Here is a 16,224-nt window from a genome sequence, read left to right as displayed (position 1 = left end):
CTTCTTCTTCTTGCTCCGAACTTGAAGAAGAACTCTCCTCTTCTTCTTTAGATGTTGAGTGGCCCTCAACTTCTAAATCCATTCCTCCATGATGTGAACTCCTTGGCTCACTTGACTCCTCTTCATGACTTGAAGTGGAGTTCTCCTCATGGAACTTTGCCAAGTTATTCCACAACTCCTTGGCATCGTTATATCCACCTATCCTACACAAAACATCATTAAGTAAAGAGAATTCAATGATTTTCGTTACCTCATCATTTCGTTTATTCAAACTTAGCTATCATTTTGCAACGATGGACTCAGTTTCACAATCTTTTCCTCAAGCTGCAGTGGCCATGGACAAGGATAAGAGCAGCCAAGGAGCCTTGAAATGGGCCCTCGATAATGTCGCAGTCAGGGGCCAAACCCTCATCCTCATTCACGTCAACACTCATGCCGTTTCACGTAAGCTGTTTGTCTTATTGCTTCATTCCACAACTTCTCTAGAAACTAAAAACAGAGTAAGATCTAATGCCAAAATTCAACATAATTAATGCAGCGGATAGCATACGCAGGGAAATACTTACTCCTTTTCGATGTTTCTGCACCAGAAAAGATGTGAGTCACTAACTTCATATATTCCTCTAAATGCATGAACAGAAAAAGAATTTGCAATTAATCATCTCTGCTGATCAACAGATCAAAGTCATGGATATGATCTTGGAGGGCACTGACGTAGCTAAGGGCGTAGTGGAGTTCATCTCTCAGTCGGGGATCAACAAACTAGTCGTCGGAGCATCGAGAGGAGGCTTTGTGAGGTATCTTAAAATTCTTCTAAAGCACTGCTCGAACGAAGTTTCTCACTGTCTGCATACTACTACCAGATCATTCAGAAACTTGGACATCAGCGTTGATACGGTTGGTAATGGAGGGGCCCATGAGGAAAGGGTTAGAAAAGTCAAGGCTATATGGCGGTCAAAAGTCAAGAGGACGTGGTGGTCAATAGTCAAGATGATGTGGCAGTCAATGGTCAGACTGACGGGGCAGTTAAAGGCAAGCAGGTGTGATAGTCAGAGGTCAGGCAGGCTGGTCGATCAAGGGGGCAAAGCAGCCGGAAGACGAGGAAAGACGTCAAGCGGAACACAAGTCACGGGTCGGCATCGGTAGGGCTGTTTAGGGGAAGTCCGATCTATAGGCCGGCGATTCAAAGAACGGGGAGTATAGGCCAATGGGTCGGAAGCGGCAGAGCTGATCAGAAGCAGCCCAAGCTACAGACCTGCGGTTGAGGACCAGGAAATACAGAGCGCAGGATACAAGTCGGCATCGGCAGGGTTGTTTAGGGGAAGTCCGATCTATAGGCCTGCGATTCAAAGAACTGGAAGTATAGGCCAATGGGTCGGAAGCGGCAGAGCTGATCAGAAGCAGCCCAAGCTACAGACCTGCGGTTGAGGGCCAGGAAATACAGAGCGCAGGATGCAGGTTGAAGATCAGCGTAGCTGTGTCTAGACAACTAGGGCTGCAGGGCTGCGATTTGGAGGCCCGGAAATGCAAACCACGGGTGTAGGCCGGTGTAGGTCACAGTGAATCGGGGGAGCTAAGTAGTACGGGTGCGGAGAATCTCAACGGTCCGTCAAGGAGAATCATTACATATCAACAATGCGGGCGAAGGCGGAGGTTCCTAAGACGAAAAGATGCCCTCATAACCAGTAGTAGCCTGCCAGCTGTCCCTCACTACAAGACAAAATCCATGTACGAAGGCGGAGGTTCCAAAAGGAAAGATGCTTGCACAACAAATGGCAGTACGACAGGTGTCCGGAACTAGGCGACAAAGCCCAGCGTCTAACGTTTTTTCTGACAGGATGGCAGGCTCCAAAAGGAGGAGGCATAAAAGGCGAGAAATCCCTCGTATGCAGGTACGCGCACACACTCCCTCGTCACTTTTTTCCACAACTGTCTTTTCTTCTTCTTCTCTCTGCTTTTTTCTGGGGAAAAAGGACCTGACTTAAGCGTCGGAGGGTCTGATCCGGGGACTTTTTCCCTGGGTTTCGGTCTCTAACGTGAAGGGGGAGATCGTCTGAGTGTGTGCAGGGTCCTGCGGCAGCGTCAGCCACCCGTGGGAGCCGAGTCATCTTCTACGACCTTCCGTCAACCATCGGGACACCTCGACCAGCCTCCGTCCGACTCAGCCTCCGGACGGGATCAAATTTGGTGCCGTCTGTGGGATATCATCAGATACCCTTGGCCAGGGAGGACCAGGAGAAAGTCAGCTTCATAACGGCCGACGATATTTTTTGCTATACAGTCATGTCATTTGGACTCAGGAACGCTGGGGCTACCTACCAAAGGATGATGGACAAAGTCTTTCGGAGTCAGATCGGGCGGAACGTAGAGGTTTATGTTGATGACATCCTGATCAAGTCCCCCCTGGCGTCCAGTCTGATAAAAGATGTAGAAGAAACCTGTGGGACTCTGAGGCAATATGGGGTGAAGCTGAATCCCCTGAAATGTTTGTTCGGGGCCAAAGGAGGGAAGTTTCTGGGCTATCTGGTGACCGGACGAGGGATAGAGGCCAACCCTGAGAAGGTGCAAGCACTTCGGAACATGCAGATCCCTCAGAATCTGAAGGAAACGCAGAAGCTGGTCGGCAGGATAACAGCACTGTCCCGATTCATCTCTAGATCTGCAGATAGAGCGGCGCCCTTCTTCAAAGTGCTCAGGAAAGCGGCCAAGTTTCAGTGGACGGAAGAATGCACATAGGCCTTTGAGGAGCTAAAGCAGTACCTGGAGTCCTTACCATCACTGTTCAAGCCTGTTGTGGGAGAGCCCCTTTGGGTCTACTTGTCAGCTACCCCCGAGGCCGTGGGGGCCGTGCTGGTTAAGGAGCAAGACAATGTACAACGGCCAGTGTATTTTTTCAGTCATCTATTGAAGGGGGCTGAGTCTCGGTACACGGCCCTGGAAAAGTTGGTTTACGGACTTGTTCTCATGGCTCGACGCCTCCGACCCTATTTCTTGGCACATCCTATTACTGTCTTGACAAACAGCACAATGGGGCGGGCTCTCACCAAAGTGGAGGTAGCAGGTCGGCTTATCAAATGGGCAACTGAGCTAGGGGAATATGATATACAGTATCAGCCCCGAACCGCGATCAAAGCACAGGCTCTGGCGGATTTCTTGACAGAAGTTTATCAGGCCGACTCGAAGGAGGTCTGGAAGATTTATGTAGACGGATCAGCTACCCATCGGGGAAGTGGTGTAGGCGCACTTCTAATATCTCCACAGGGAGATATTATGCAGCTGGCTGTATGGCTGAATTTCAGAGCCACCAACAATGAGGCAGTATATGAAGCCCTATTGGCAGGTTTGCAAGTAGCTCGGCATGTGGGGGCGAGCAAAGTCGTAATACATTCAGATTCGCAGCTAGTAACTCAGCAGGTGACCGGACACTTCGAAGCAAACAACGAAAAGATGCAAGTTTACAAGGAAGCCTATGAGAAGATGAGGAAAGATTTCAAAGAAGTCACAGTTACCAAGATTCCCAGGGCTGAAAATGAAAGGGCGGATGAACTAGCTAAAATGGCCAGCTCCCTGACTACTTGGGTACTGGATAGATCTATAGCGCAGACCTTCCTTATAGCTCAGCTCAACCTGCAAAATAATCAGGGAGGAGTAATTGATTGGAGGGTGCCCATAATGAGTTTCCTCCAGCAGGGGATTATACCCACCAACCTAGAAGAGGCACGTATGCTCAGGAGGCAAGCCCATTCTTATATCATGATTGGAGATCAACTCTACAAAAGGTCTTTCTCTAGACCTCTGCTCAAGTGCTTGAATATGGAAGAAGCGGATCAGGCCTTACGGGAGATACACTTGGGATGCTGCGGTAATCACACGGGTGGGAGAACGCTGGCTCGGAAAGTACCATTGGCCGGATATTTCTGGCCTACCTTGCAGAAGGACGCACAGAAGTTGGTGAATACTTGTCTGTCATGCCAAAGGTACCAGAATCTGACGCACCGACCTACAGAGCTGCTGAGAACTTCTATAGTATCTTGCCCGTTTGACCAGTGGGGTATGGATATAGTAGGTCCTTTCCCGATGGCTACGGGGCAAAGGCGTTTCTTGCTGGTAGCAGTGGATTACTTCTCCAAGTGGGTGGAAGCGGAAGCTCTGGCCAAAATCACCGAAGATGCGGTGATCCAGTTCCTATGGAAAAATATCTTTTGCAGATTCGGCTTGCCTCATAAATTGGTATCGGACAATGGCAGACAATTTCAAGGACGCAAAATACAAAAGTGGTGCGAAGGGTTCGGCATAACTCAGGCCTTCACTTCGGTGGCTCATCCGCAAAGCAATGGTCAGACAGAGGTAGTCAATCGGGAAATAGTGCGGGGGCTCAAAGTCAAGCTGGATCACATGGGAGGCAGTTGGGTGGATGAGCTGCCGAGCATCTTATGGGCCTATCGTACGACACCCCGAGAAAGTACAGGTCTGACACCTTTCCATTTAGTGTATGGCAATGAAGCAGTGGTGCCTCTGGAGGTCGGGATACCGTCCGTGAGAAGAATGATGTACGATGAAGGGAACGCGGAGCGACGGATGGTTGAGCTAGATTTTATCAGCGAAATCCGTGAACAAACAGCGGCCAGGTTGGAGGCCTATAGACAGAGAATGAGGCAGAACTATAATAGAAGGGTGACCCCCCGATTCTTCGGAGAAGGAGATCTCGTTTGGAAGCAGATAAAGCCCTTAGGAGAAGTGACGAAGTTGGCTCCTCAATGGGACTGACCGTACAAAGTTATCAAGAAATTGGCATCGGGAGCCTATTAATTGCAGGATGCTCAAGGAAGGAAGCTGGATCGACCTTGGAGTGCTAACTACCTACAGCCCTATCGAGTTTGAGGGGGCTGGCTCTGTGGACGTAGGCCGGATCAGACGAAGGGCGTGGAGACAGTAGGACAGTTAAGTGAAAACTCAAAAAGACATGTGTACATGTAACAATTTCCCAGTTTAAGTGACTAGTACAGATCATTTGAAAGGAGCAAAAATCTCATCCGGAAAGCCTTGAATGATTTGGTCGTGATTCAAGAAGTCTGCCGGGGGGATAGAGCTCAAGAAGCCCTGTGCGTGCAGTTGCCTGATAACTCCAGCCGCCGTATATGGCACGGTCGTAGCAAAGCGTGTTAGGATCGATGATCGCGGCTAGAGAGGGGGGTGTGAATTGCCGCCCCAAATTCTTTCGTTTTCTTCCTACGATTAGGGTTAGCGCAGCGGAAATAACTAAATAGAAACGAAAAAGGAGAAGCAAACCTCAACACGAAGATGTAACGAGGTTCGGAGATGATACTCCTACTCCTCGGCGTGTCCGTAAGGTGGACGAGCCCTATCAATCCGTCGGTGGATGAGTCCCCGGAGAACCGGCTAATAAATACTCCTTGTGGGTGGAGAAACCTCGCCACAATATCTTTGCAACAGCAATAAGGAGTACAACAGAAGAGAAAGCAAACAAGAACAATCGAAATGTAAAACCCTTTGCTTGCCTTCTCGTTGTCGACTGGAATCCTGATGAAGCAGCAACTTCTCGGATCCAAGCTCAGCTAGAAAACCAGCAGGGAAGCTCACGCGAAGCTTCAAGAATAAGGAGCTCAGCAAAGCTCAGTAAGTACAGAAGGAACCAGGAAGAAGAAGAGCGAGAGCCAGCCTTGGTGTAGAAGCCCTCGATCTCGTTTATATGGCCTCTGATATCCTGAGTCAACCTGCGAACCTGCAAGCAAAAAGGCCAGAACACAGAAGCCCGAAATAGCCTAGCCGTTGAGTCACAACGGCTAGGCCTGGACCGATTAGGCTCCACCCTGATCGGTCCAGAGCCTATCTGATCGGTCATGGGGACCGATCAGGCCCTAGGTTGATCGGTCCCCAGACCGATCAGCTGTTCCTTCCCGAGCCTGTTGCCTCCTTCTGATCGGCCTTCTGATCGGTCTCCAGACCGATCAGATAACACACAGAAGCTCACTGTGTGGTTACTGATCGGTCACCAGACCGATCAGCCGTATCACTGGATCGGTCCCCAGATCGATTCAGAGCTTGGTTTTTCCCAATACCAAGTCCCAAGTCTCCCTCACCAACATCCGGTCAACCTTGACCTGTTGCTACATCATGCTTAGCGTCCGGTCACTCCCTTGACCTGCTAAGACTCCCCACCAAGTGTCCGGTCAATCCCTTTGACCCACTTGGACTTTTCTCTTCGTGCCAAGTATCCGGTCACTCCCTTGACTTACTTGACCTTCTCAACACCAGATGTCCGATCACCCTTGATCCATCTGAATTTTCCCTTGCCCGGCTTCACTCACCAGGACTTTCACCTAGCTTCACTCACTAGGGTTTTCACCTGGCTTCACTCACCAGGATTTCCAACTGCCTGGCTTCACTCACCAGGACTTTCCAACTGCCTGGCTTCACTCACCAGGACTTTCCACATCCGGTCCAGAGAACGAGCTACCGAGCCCTCTCTGACCACAGTCCGGAGAACGAGCTACCGAGCCCTCTCCGACTTCCATCCGGTCCAGAGAACGAGCTCCCGAGCCCTCTCTGACCACAGTCCGGAGAACGAGCTACCGAGCCCTCTCCGACTTCCCATGTGCCAAGCTTCCATACTTGGACTTCTCCGTGCCAAGTCTCCATACTTGGACTTTTCCCGTGCCAAGCTCCCTGCTTGGACTTTTCACCATGCCAAACTCCCTGCTTGGACTTTTCCCATGCCAAGCTCCCTGCTTGGACTTTTCCCGTGCCAAGCTCCCTGCTTGGACTTTTCCGAGTCAGGTCAACTCACCTCGGGTCAACCAGGTCAACCTTGACCACGGGTTGCACCCACAATCTCCCAAGCTTGTTCTCGTCAAACATCAAAATACAACTCGAGTCAAGTCAACTCGAGTCTGGTCAACCAGGTCAACCTTGACCTAAGGTTGCACCAACAATCTCCCATCATGTTCTCGTCAAACATCAAAATACAACTCGAGTCAGTTCAACTCGAGTCGGGTCAACCAGGTCAACCTTGACCTAAGGTTGCACCAACAATCTCCTCCTTTTTGATATTTGACAAAACCCATAATCAAACTCATAATCAAGTTAGCTTAACCCGATAACCTAACTTAGGTTTTCTAATGTTCTTCCCTGAATATTCTCTATTCTCCTCAAACCTACACTCTCCCCCTTTTTGACACACATCAAAAAGAGTGAGTCAAGGTCAAGAGTTTCTTTCTAATGAAAGTCTCATACCTTTCATTAAAACTCTTAATTTCCCCCTTGATACTAAGGTCAACAATTAATTTAGTGATAATCTCATATCACTCAAGTCTTTAGGAGTAGAAACTCCCCCTAAAAGTCAACTCCCCCTTGACTAATAGGTAAAACTCCCCCTAAAGGTCAACTCCCCCTTGACCATTGCACCAACAATGTCTTGGAGAGTTTCAAACCTTTAGAACTCTAAAACACCACTTCCATAGCTGCAATTCAGCAACTTGGCACGCCCTGATCGGTCACCAGACCGATCAGGGATTCCCTGGATCGGTCACGGTGACCGATCTAGGCACCCCTGGACCGATCAGAAACCCTTCTGATCGGTCCACAAACCTGATAAAGGTCTGATTTCTCTCCACGAAATTCAGAAACCTCTAGAAAATTACAGAAAATTCCAAAAATTGTGAAATTTTGAGGATACATTCCTCATAACATATACTATCATGGAAAAATAGTTTTCTATGAAAATAACTTCCATTTTTCAATCTTGATACAAAGTTCACAAGTCTTTGAAATACCTCAAAGTTAACTTATCTTTGTATCAACTTGTTCAATGATGAATGCTATCACTAGAAAAGCTTCATCAAGGTTTTTCAAATCAATTTTGAAATGATTTTAAAACATTTCAATTTAGGACCATAATCTTTGGGCTAAATGTACATTACTTGTACATAAGCTTTCCCTATGATCCCCAATTTCGAATTAGGCTCATCTAGGTACACGAACTATGCACCTTGATCCTAACTCATGATCCTAATATCTCACACACATCTAAGGTGTATCAAACACATCTAAGTCAATTTTGATGTGAGATATGGGTTTAGGTTAGCTTATTCTAAGTTCTCATGCATTTTTCTAAACAACAATTTGATCTCCATATCAAATTGTGTTTCTTATCCTTAAATCAAGTTAATTGATCATTAATGCACAAGATGATGACATGGCATATAATTGTATCATAAATGGAAACATGTGCCAATGTCATGATGTCATGGCATAAAGTATGAAACTTAAATAAAGCATGACATTTGACTAACCTAAGCATTATCATGACATTTTAAATTATCATAAAATAAATATGATGTCATGACATGGCATATGGCAAACAATATATGGCAAATAGCACATAAAGGTATAGAAAATACCTAATTCTAGCCTTAGTTGCCATTTTTGATAATTTCGATCATTTTGCCATAAATTCTATATTCCTAAGTGTGATAGACCTCAAATCATATACCAAAGATGTTTAGATCACTATGTGCCAATTAGATTGACTCTAGACAACTCCTCAAATTTGATTGGCACATTCTAATCACCTTAGGAATAATTTTCCATTTCATTTTCAAGGCTTGATTACACCTTGAAAATTCCCAAAGTGCCACATTTTGCCATGATTAGGTTAACTACCTATTCAAGTAAGGTTGGCACACTCTAATCCATCTAGCGTGATGGAATCATGCTCTTAGGAACCCAATACCTATTGGAGCTCATTGGGTTCACTAAGTATTCACTAGGGATGACTTCCCTAGCAACCCTTCTAATGACCCTCCTAGGCTTTGAAGCCTTGGTCATTTGGGACTCATCAAGATCAACTCTAGGGGTGACTCCCCTTGTGACCTTGGTGATGGTCTTCCTAGCCCTAGATTTTGTTCCATAATCGAATGGAACATTGTGATAAGTGGGCTTGACCATTTGGGACTTAGGTTTGTGACCTAAACCTTTCTTGTCCTTGGACATTGGTTTTTGACCCTTAAACCCTAGAGATGACTTCTCCAAGTTCTTAAGAGTCTTTTCCAAAGTATCAAGTCTTGACCTCAAGACTTGATTCTCCTTCTCTAATACCTCAATTTTTACTTTTTCATTTTTCTTTGAGGTATTCCTAGGCATGTGTCTAGTTGTTTTGGGATTCCTACCTAGGTTTTCCTTAGCCTTAGATGAGTTAATCCTAGGGTTGACTTTCCTAGTGTTATCCTTATCTAGGCTCACATGTTTGGCACCTAAGCATGTGTATCGATTTCTATAATTATCATGCTTATCATTATTGTCAATTGCAATCAAACTACTAGCATGCATCTTACTAGTATTGCAATAATATACCTTAGAGATTACCTTAGGGTTTGCCTTAGCTCCCCCTATTGACGTGCTCGGTCTCTTGTCCTTGTGAGGTTGCCTCCCCCTCGGACATTGACTCCGATAATGTCCCCTTCGCTTGCATTGGAAGCACACCACGTGCTCCTTGCTCTTGCGTATCGGGACTCCGGCTTCCTTGACCTTTGGCGCCGGTGGAGTCTTTCTAACCCTCTTTGGATATTTACTCTTGTAATATCCAAATTCCCTACACTCAAAGCACATTATGTGTAATTTGCTAGAAACTAAATGGCTTGAGTTACCTAGAGTTGAGGATGGATGAACGCTCTCTCCTTCATCCCTTCCGGAGGTAGATGCTTCTTCTTCTTGCTCCGAACTTGAAGAAGAACTCTCCTCCTCTTCTTCTTTAGATGTTGAGTGGCCCTCAACTTCTAAATCCATTCCTCCATGAAGTGAGTTACTTGGCTCACTTGACTCCTCTTCATGGCTTGAAATGGAGCTTCCCTCATGGAGCTTGGCCAAGTTGTTCCACAACTCCTTGGCATTGTTATATCCACCTATCCTACACAAAACATCATTAGGTAAAGAAAATTCAAAAATTCTCAATACCTCATCGTTGACTAGGGATTGGTGGACTTGTTCCTTGGTCCACTCCTTCTTCTCTAGGGTTTCTCCTTTCTTGTCCATCGGAGGCTTGAAACCTAATTGAACACAACTCCAATTTTCAAGGTTAGTCATAAGAAAGTACTTCATTCTTACCTTCCAAAACGCGAAGTCGTCGCGATCGTAGAAGGGTGGAATCGTGACATCTTCTCCAAATTGATCCATCTCTAGCTTGTGCTCCCTCGGATGTTAATCCGGCGAAGAGCGACCTCGCTCTGATACCACTTGTTAGGATCGATGATCGCGGCTAGAGAGGGGGGTGTGAATAGCCGCCCCAAATTCTTTCGTTTTCTTCCTACGATTAGGGTTAGCGCAGCGGAAATAACTAAATAGAAACGAAAAAGGAGAAGCAAACCTCAACACGAAGATGTAACGAGGTTCGGAGATGATACTCCTACTCCTCGGCGTGTCCGTAAGGTGGACGAGCCCTATCAATCCGTCGGTGGATGAGTCCCTGGAGAACCGTCTAATAAATACTCCTTGTGGGTGGAGAAACCTCGCCACAATATCTTTGCAACAGCAATAAGGAGTACAACAGAAGAGAAAGCAAACAAGAACAATCGAAATGTAAAACCCTTTGCTTGCCTTCTTGTTGTCGACTGGAATCCTGATGAAGCAGCAACTTCTCGGATCCAAGCTCAGCTAGAAAACCAGCAGGGAAGCTCACGCGAAGCTTCAAGAATAAGGAGCTCAGCAAAGCTCAGTAAGTACAGAAGGAACCAGGAAGAAGAAGAGCGAGAGCCAGCCTTGGTGTAGAAGCCCTCGATCTCGTTTATATGGCCTCTGATATCCTGAGTCAACCTGCGAACCTGCAAGCAAAAAGGCCAGAACACAGAAGCCCGAAATAGCCTAGCCGTTGAGTCACAACGGCTAGGCCTGGACCGATCAGGCTCCACCCTGATCGGTCCAGAGCCTATCTGATCAGTCATGGGGACCGATCAGGCCCTAGGTTAATCGGTCCCCAGACCGATCAACTGTTCCTTCCCGAGCCTGTTGCCTCCTTCTGATCAGCCTTCTGATCGGTCTCCAGACCGATCAGATAACACACAGAAGCTCACTCGATCAGCCGTATCACTGGATCGGTCCCCAGATCGATCCAGAGCTTGGTTTTTCCCAATACCAAGTCCCAAGTCTCCCTCACCAACATCCGGTCAACCTTGACCTGTTGCTACATCATGCTTAGCGTCCGGTCACTCCCTTGACCTGCTAAGACTCCCCACCAAGTGTCCGATCAATCCCTTTGACCCACTTGGACTTTTCTCTTCGTGCCAAGTATCCGGTCACTCCCTTGACCTACTTGACCTTCTCAACACCAGATGTCCGATCACCCTTGATCCATCTGAATTTTTCCTTGCCCGGCTTCACTCACCAGGACTTTCACCTAGTTTCACTCACTAGGGTTTTCACCTGGCTTCACTCACCAGGATTTCCAACTGCCTGGCTTCACTCACCAGGACTTTCCAACTGCCTGGCTTCACTCACCAGGACTATCCCGTCTGCCTGGCTTCACTCACCAGGACTTTCCATATCCGGTCCAGAGAACGAGCTACCGAGCCCTTTCTGACCACAGTTCGGAGAACGAGCTACCGAGCCCTCTCCGACTTCCATCCGGTCCAGAGAACGAGCTCCCGAGCCCTCTCTGGCCACAGTCCGGAGAACGAGCTACCGAGCCCTCTCCGACTTCCCATGTGCCAAGCTTCCATACTTGGACTTCTCCGTGCCAAGTCTCAATACTTGGACTTTTCCCGTGCCAAGCTCCCTGCTTGGACTTTTCACCGTGCCAAACTCCCTGCTTGGACTTTTCCCATGCCAAGCTCCCTGCTTGGACTTTTCCCGTGCCAAGCTCCCTGCTTGGACTTTTCCGAGTCAGGTCAACTCACCTCGGGTCAACCAGGTCAACCTTGACCACGGGTTGCACCCACAATCTCCCAAGCTTGTTCTCGTCAAACATCAAAATACAACTCGAGTAAAGTCAACTCGAGTCTGGTCAACCAGGTCAACCTTGACCTAAGGTTGCACCAACAATCTCCCATCATGTTCTCGTCAAACATCAAAATACAACTCGAGTCAGTTCAACTCGAGTCGGGTCAACCAGGTCAACCTTGACCTAAGGTTGCACCAACAAAGCGTGCCCCAGCCTGGGATAAAAATTCGGGAGAAGTCAGATACGGCATTCGGCTTCGCAGGCAACGGTCCTCCTCTCCTTCTTGATAGACAGTCAAGGCGGTGGATACTCCAGTTAATGCTGCCCGGGACTGTGACAGTTCTGCTTTCAGCGCCCTCAATTCTACTGCTTGAGTTTCCAGTTGAGCTGCCTGAACTTCCAATTTCTCGCTCCTCTCTTGCATAAGGGTATCTCGGGACTGTATCACCTGAGCTTGATGGGCAAGTTGCTGCTGATACCCTGCCTCAGATGCAGCTCTCTCCTCCCTCATAGCTCGGAGCTCATCCTTCACCTGTATCAGGGACCGTTTCTGTCGGTCGGTCTGATTGGTTAGGGCCTGAATCTCCGCACGCAAGGCATAACTGGCTTGGGCGGGATCGTTCAATTGCAACTCTAATTCGGAGACTCTCTCCTGGAGTTCCTTGCTTTCATGATGAAAGGTGTGGAAAGATTGGTTCAGCACTAGGGATTCTGCATGAGTCTAGAGGAAAGATATAACCCTCAGTTAAGGCCAACCACTACCCAGTATAAGGTGAAGAGTACTTACTTTAGCCCAGGACTTCGAGAACCTGTCCATCTGGGCTAATGGAGGTGCGTCACCCATTTGGTCCATACTCTCTGCCCACAAATTGCTGAGGCAGCCTTTCATCATCAAAAGGCTTGTAGGGGCATCAGGCCGCCGAGCTAGAGCAGCTTCAGAGGGGATGGTGGTCCTGTAACGACGGCGGGCGGAGAAGGAAGGTTGAGAAGGGCCGGAGTCAGCACCAGGAGGGGCCGCAGGTGGTTCGGGAACGGGCTCAGTGGGCACCGGGTTTTGATGATCGCCGGGGCTGTCTCCCTCTGCAGCAGTAGGAGCAGAGCGGAACGCAGCTGGTCGCCCCCTGTAGGGGTTAGAGCATCCACATCAATTACCCAAAACTTAACTTTTACCTTAAATTTTACATTTTGCATTAAAAAAGCATCCGCATCAGCTACCCCTACCCATTCCCTAAATATACATTTCATGAATAGTAGTTCTTTAAATTTAGGAAATGGATTCCATTCCCTAAACATTAAAATGCTATTTCTCTCTCCTCCCTCTAATAATAAAAAATTTCTCTCTCCTTCATCTCTCCTCCATCTAATAATAAAGAATATGGAGGAAAGAGAAAAAATAATAAAAAAATAAATATATGGTAAATTATAGGGAAGCTGATGTATTATATAGTGAAAAATGGATATCTAAATTTAATAAAGTAGTTCTTTTACCTTAAATTTTAGATTTTGGATGAGGATACTGATGTAGATGCTCTTAGGAGAGGCTGCCAGATAAGGGGAACAGAAGTAAAGAGGGAAGTAATGTCAGAGTCAGTCACGACAGTAGCAGGAGGCAGCATGGTCATATGAAAAAACAGAACCAAGCATTAATGAAGTCAGACCTGGTCTTCGGCGCTGCCTGTGAAGCAGGGGCTGGTTATCCGAGTCAGAATCATTAGAGCGAGGCTGACCCTGTGAAGAGGCCGCCGCACCCCTATCTGTGGCGCCCCGGCCGGATGAGCTCGGACCTGCGCGATGAAGAGCTGCGCGACCATGTCCGGATGCCCGCGAGGCTCCTCGGAAGGCGCTTCTGGCCGGGCGAGTAGCTTGGCCCCGACCTCGACCTCGGCTCGAGGCGGCAGGGGAAGGAGAAGCGGCGTGTGAGGCAGGGCTGGGAGTAGGCTGAGTCGCTGCCCCGACTGAGGCAGACCCAAGGTGAGGGAGTAGCCTCCTGCCCAAGATTGCCCGACCGCGCCACATTATCTCCAGGTCATCGAGGGGCAGAGGCAGAACCTCTGACGCACGATACAAAACTTCAGCTGAAGGCACCAACACGAGAAGTCACTCTCACAGGGAAAGTGATCGAAAAGGAGGCATTCAACACGGACTTACCTAAGGAGCGCGGTGTGTCAGAGGTACAGCGGCTTAGCCTAAAGAAAGAAAGTAGATCTTCAGATAGTAATCTCGTCAGATTCAAGCGCCAATCCTCCAGTCGATCAGCAGCTGTGGCATAGGGGAGGTCCATGTGGAATTCGTCCAGCGCTGGAGTCAGAGGCAGTTCAGGTTGCCAGTGCATGGGCCAGTCAGTTTCCTCCGGAAACCGGAGAAAAAAGAACTTTTTCTTCCAGTTAGCACTGGGAGGAGGAAGAGGAGAAAAGAAAGCGGTTTGGCTGCGGGCTTGGAAATCAAAGAGACCATCGGCACGCCGAACGAGAGTGAAGAAGCAATGAAAAAGGGGAGCTGACCAGGAAACCTCACAAACTTCGCAGAGTACTACAAAGCCACATAAAATCTTTATGGAATTGGGGGTTAGCTGACCTAAGGGAATCTTAAAGTAGCGGCACACTCCAGACAAAAAAGGATGCAGGGGTAGACGAAGGCCAGATACGAATTGCTCAGTAAAGAAAGTACAAGAACCCGACGGGGGATCGAAGTACAAGTTCACACCAGTAGGAATGACGGGGCGAAAGCTAGTAGGGATTTCGTAAGTGTACCGTAGGTCATCCCAATCTAACTCAGCGAAAGTTGAAGCGCCTGGGAAATGCTCCGCTAGCAAGGAAGCCCAAGAAGGAGAAGCCATTGCAAGGAAGATTATCTCAGGCGGAAGAAGGAACAGACGAAAAGGGGAAGCTTGGAGAAAAAAGAAGAAGCGCGGCGCAGTCTCAGAAACGATCAGTCGGCGGCGGCGACGTTTGAGTACTTCGTGGCGATGGCGAATCATAACAAAAGGGAGAGAGGAAGAAGATACTTATAGGTATGGTGGAGGAAGGATATTTTCGTAAGTCCGCAACGGACGGTGGATGCAGGAGCGGAGGCAGGCAGGGAGCGCTCTGTGATGAGCCCCGAAAATATAACCAGAGGGCATTATGGGAAATGCGAGGGCTCGAAATATGAAGCGTCTCCTAAAGGAGTCGCTCCAACCAAGACAAAAGTGTACGGAAGAGCCAGTAAAGAAACAGGCAGTGCAGGTCAGCAGGCTTCAGGGACATGCGAGGCAAGAGTTGGCCCGGGCCGGGCTAGGTACAAAGGCAGCTATCGGAGGAAGAGCTACATAGTCGAACAAAGCGTGCCAGATAAGCAAGGGCAAACAAATTAGCGGAGATCTAACAAGGACAAAGGCGACCTACTAAAGAAAGAAACAAGCTAAGGACGTATAAAAGGGAAGCGAGATAATTTTCCGGAGTTCAGAACGACCATAGCAATAATTACAATCACAGAAGGTTCGGCGTCAACACATAGAAGGAGAATATGGCAGTACATCACTCATCATACTACATCCGGGGGAGAAGGCACTGAGTCAACGGAAGCCGAAGGAAGGAGCCCGGGGTCGGCTGGTGTTGTGTCGGGAGATGCAGGATCAGCAGACGTGTCAGAGGCAGCAACGGAAGGGGCCTGGGCAGAGATACCCTCGGGAGCTGGATCGGCCACAGGGGGAGGAGCCTCCAAGAGGAAGAGTCCCTCATCCGCTTCGAAGGAGGGGAAGGTTTCCTGCGGCAATTCTCTGGTTAGGCGCGCTGTGTCCAAGAAGGTGGCAGGAGGTGCCGAGCGTAGGAAACCCTGCTCAAAGGCTTGTCTGACCCCACCTGCGGCCCCATGACAAAGCAACAAGACCATCCAGCGTCCCAGCTTATGGAGGAAGAAAGAAGAACGGACGTAGGCCAGCCTGTAGGCCTTCAGCCGCTCTGATTCGCCAGCCCGGTATTCCTCCAAACTATTTTGGGTCGCCATAGCCTCTGCTCGCGCCATAGTTAAATCGCCCTGGCCTCGAGACACTGCTTCCTGGGCCTTCAAGAGATCCGCTTGCAAGGATTGAAGAGTGGCTTGGCACACTTCCCATTGAGCCCGCATGGTTGTTTCTCGAGCAGCAGCAGCACTAGCCAGGGCCTGGGCATCGGCCAACCTCATTTGCAAGAGCTCCTGACCTTGCCGTAGAAGCGTTAACTCCTCCGAGTGGGAGAGCAGCTCTGCCTCTTTGGCTTTCAGCTCAGAAACTGTCGCTTGGCGACGATCCACTTCAG

General features: G+C 48.5%; 1 pseudogene; it reads left to right on the top strand.

The window, feature by feature from the left end:
- The first annotated feature begins 293 nt into the window (after positions 1–293).
- Positions 294–16,224, top strand: part of LOC122037431 — a 39,201-nt pseudogene continuing 23,270 nt past the window's right edge.

Source organism: Zingiber officinale, unplaced genomic scaffold (assembly GCF_018446385.1).
Source record: "Zingiber officinale cultivar Zhangliang unplaced genomic scaffold, Zo_v1.1 ctg40, whole genome shotgun sequence".
Classification (NCBI taxonomy): Eukaryota; Viridiplantae; Streptophyta; class Magnoliopsida; order Zingiberales; family Zingiberaceae; genus Zingiber; species Zingiber officinale.
This window is presented reverse-complemented; position numbering and strand designations above follow the sequence as displayed.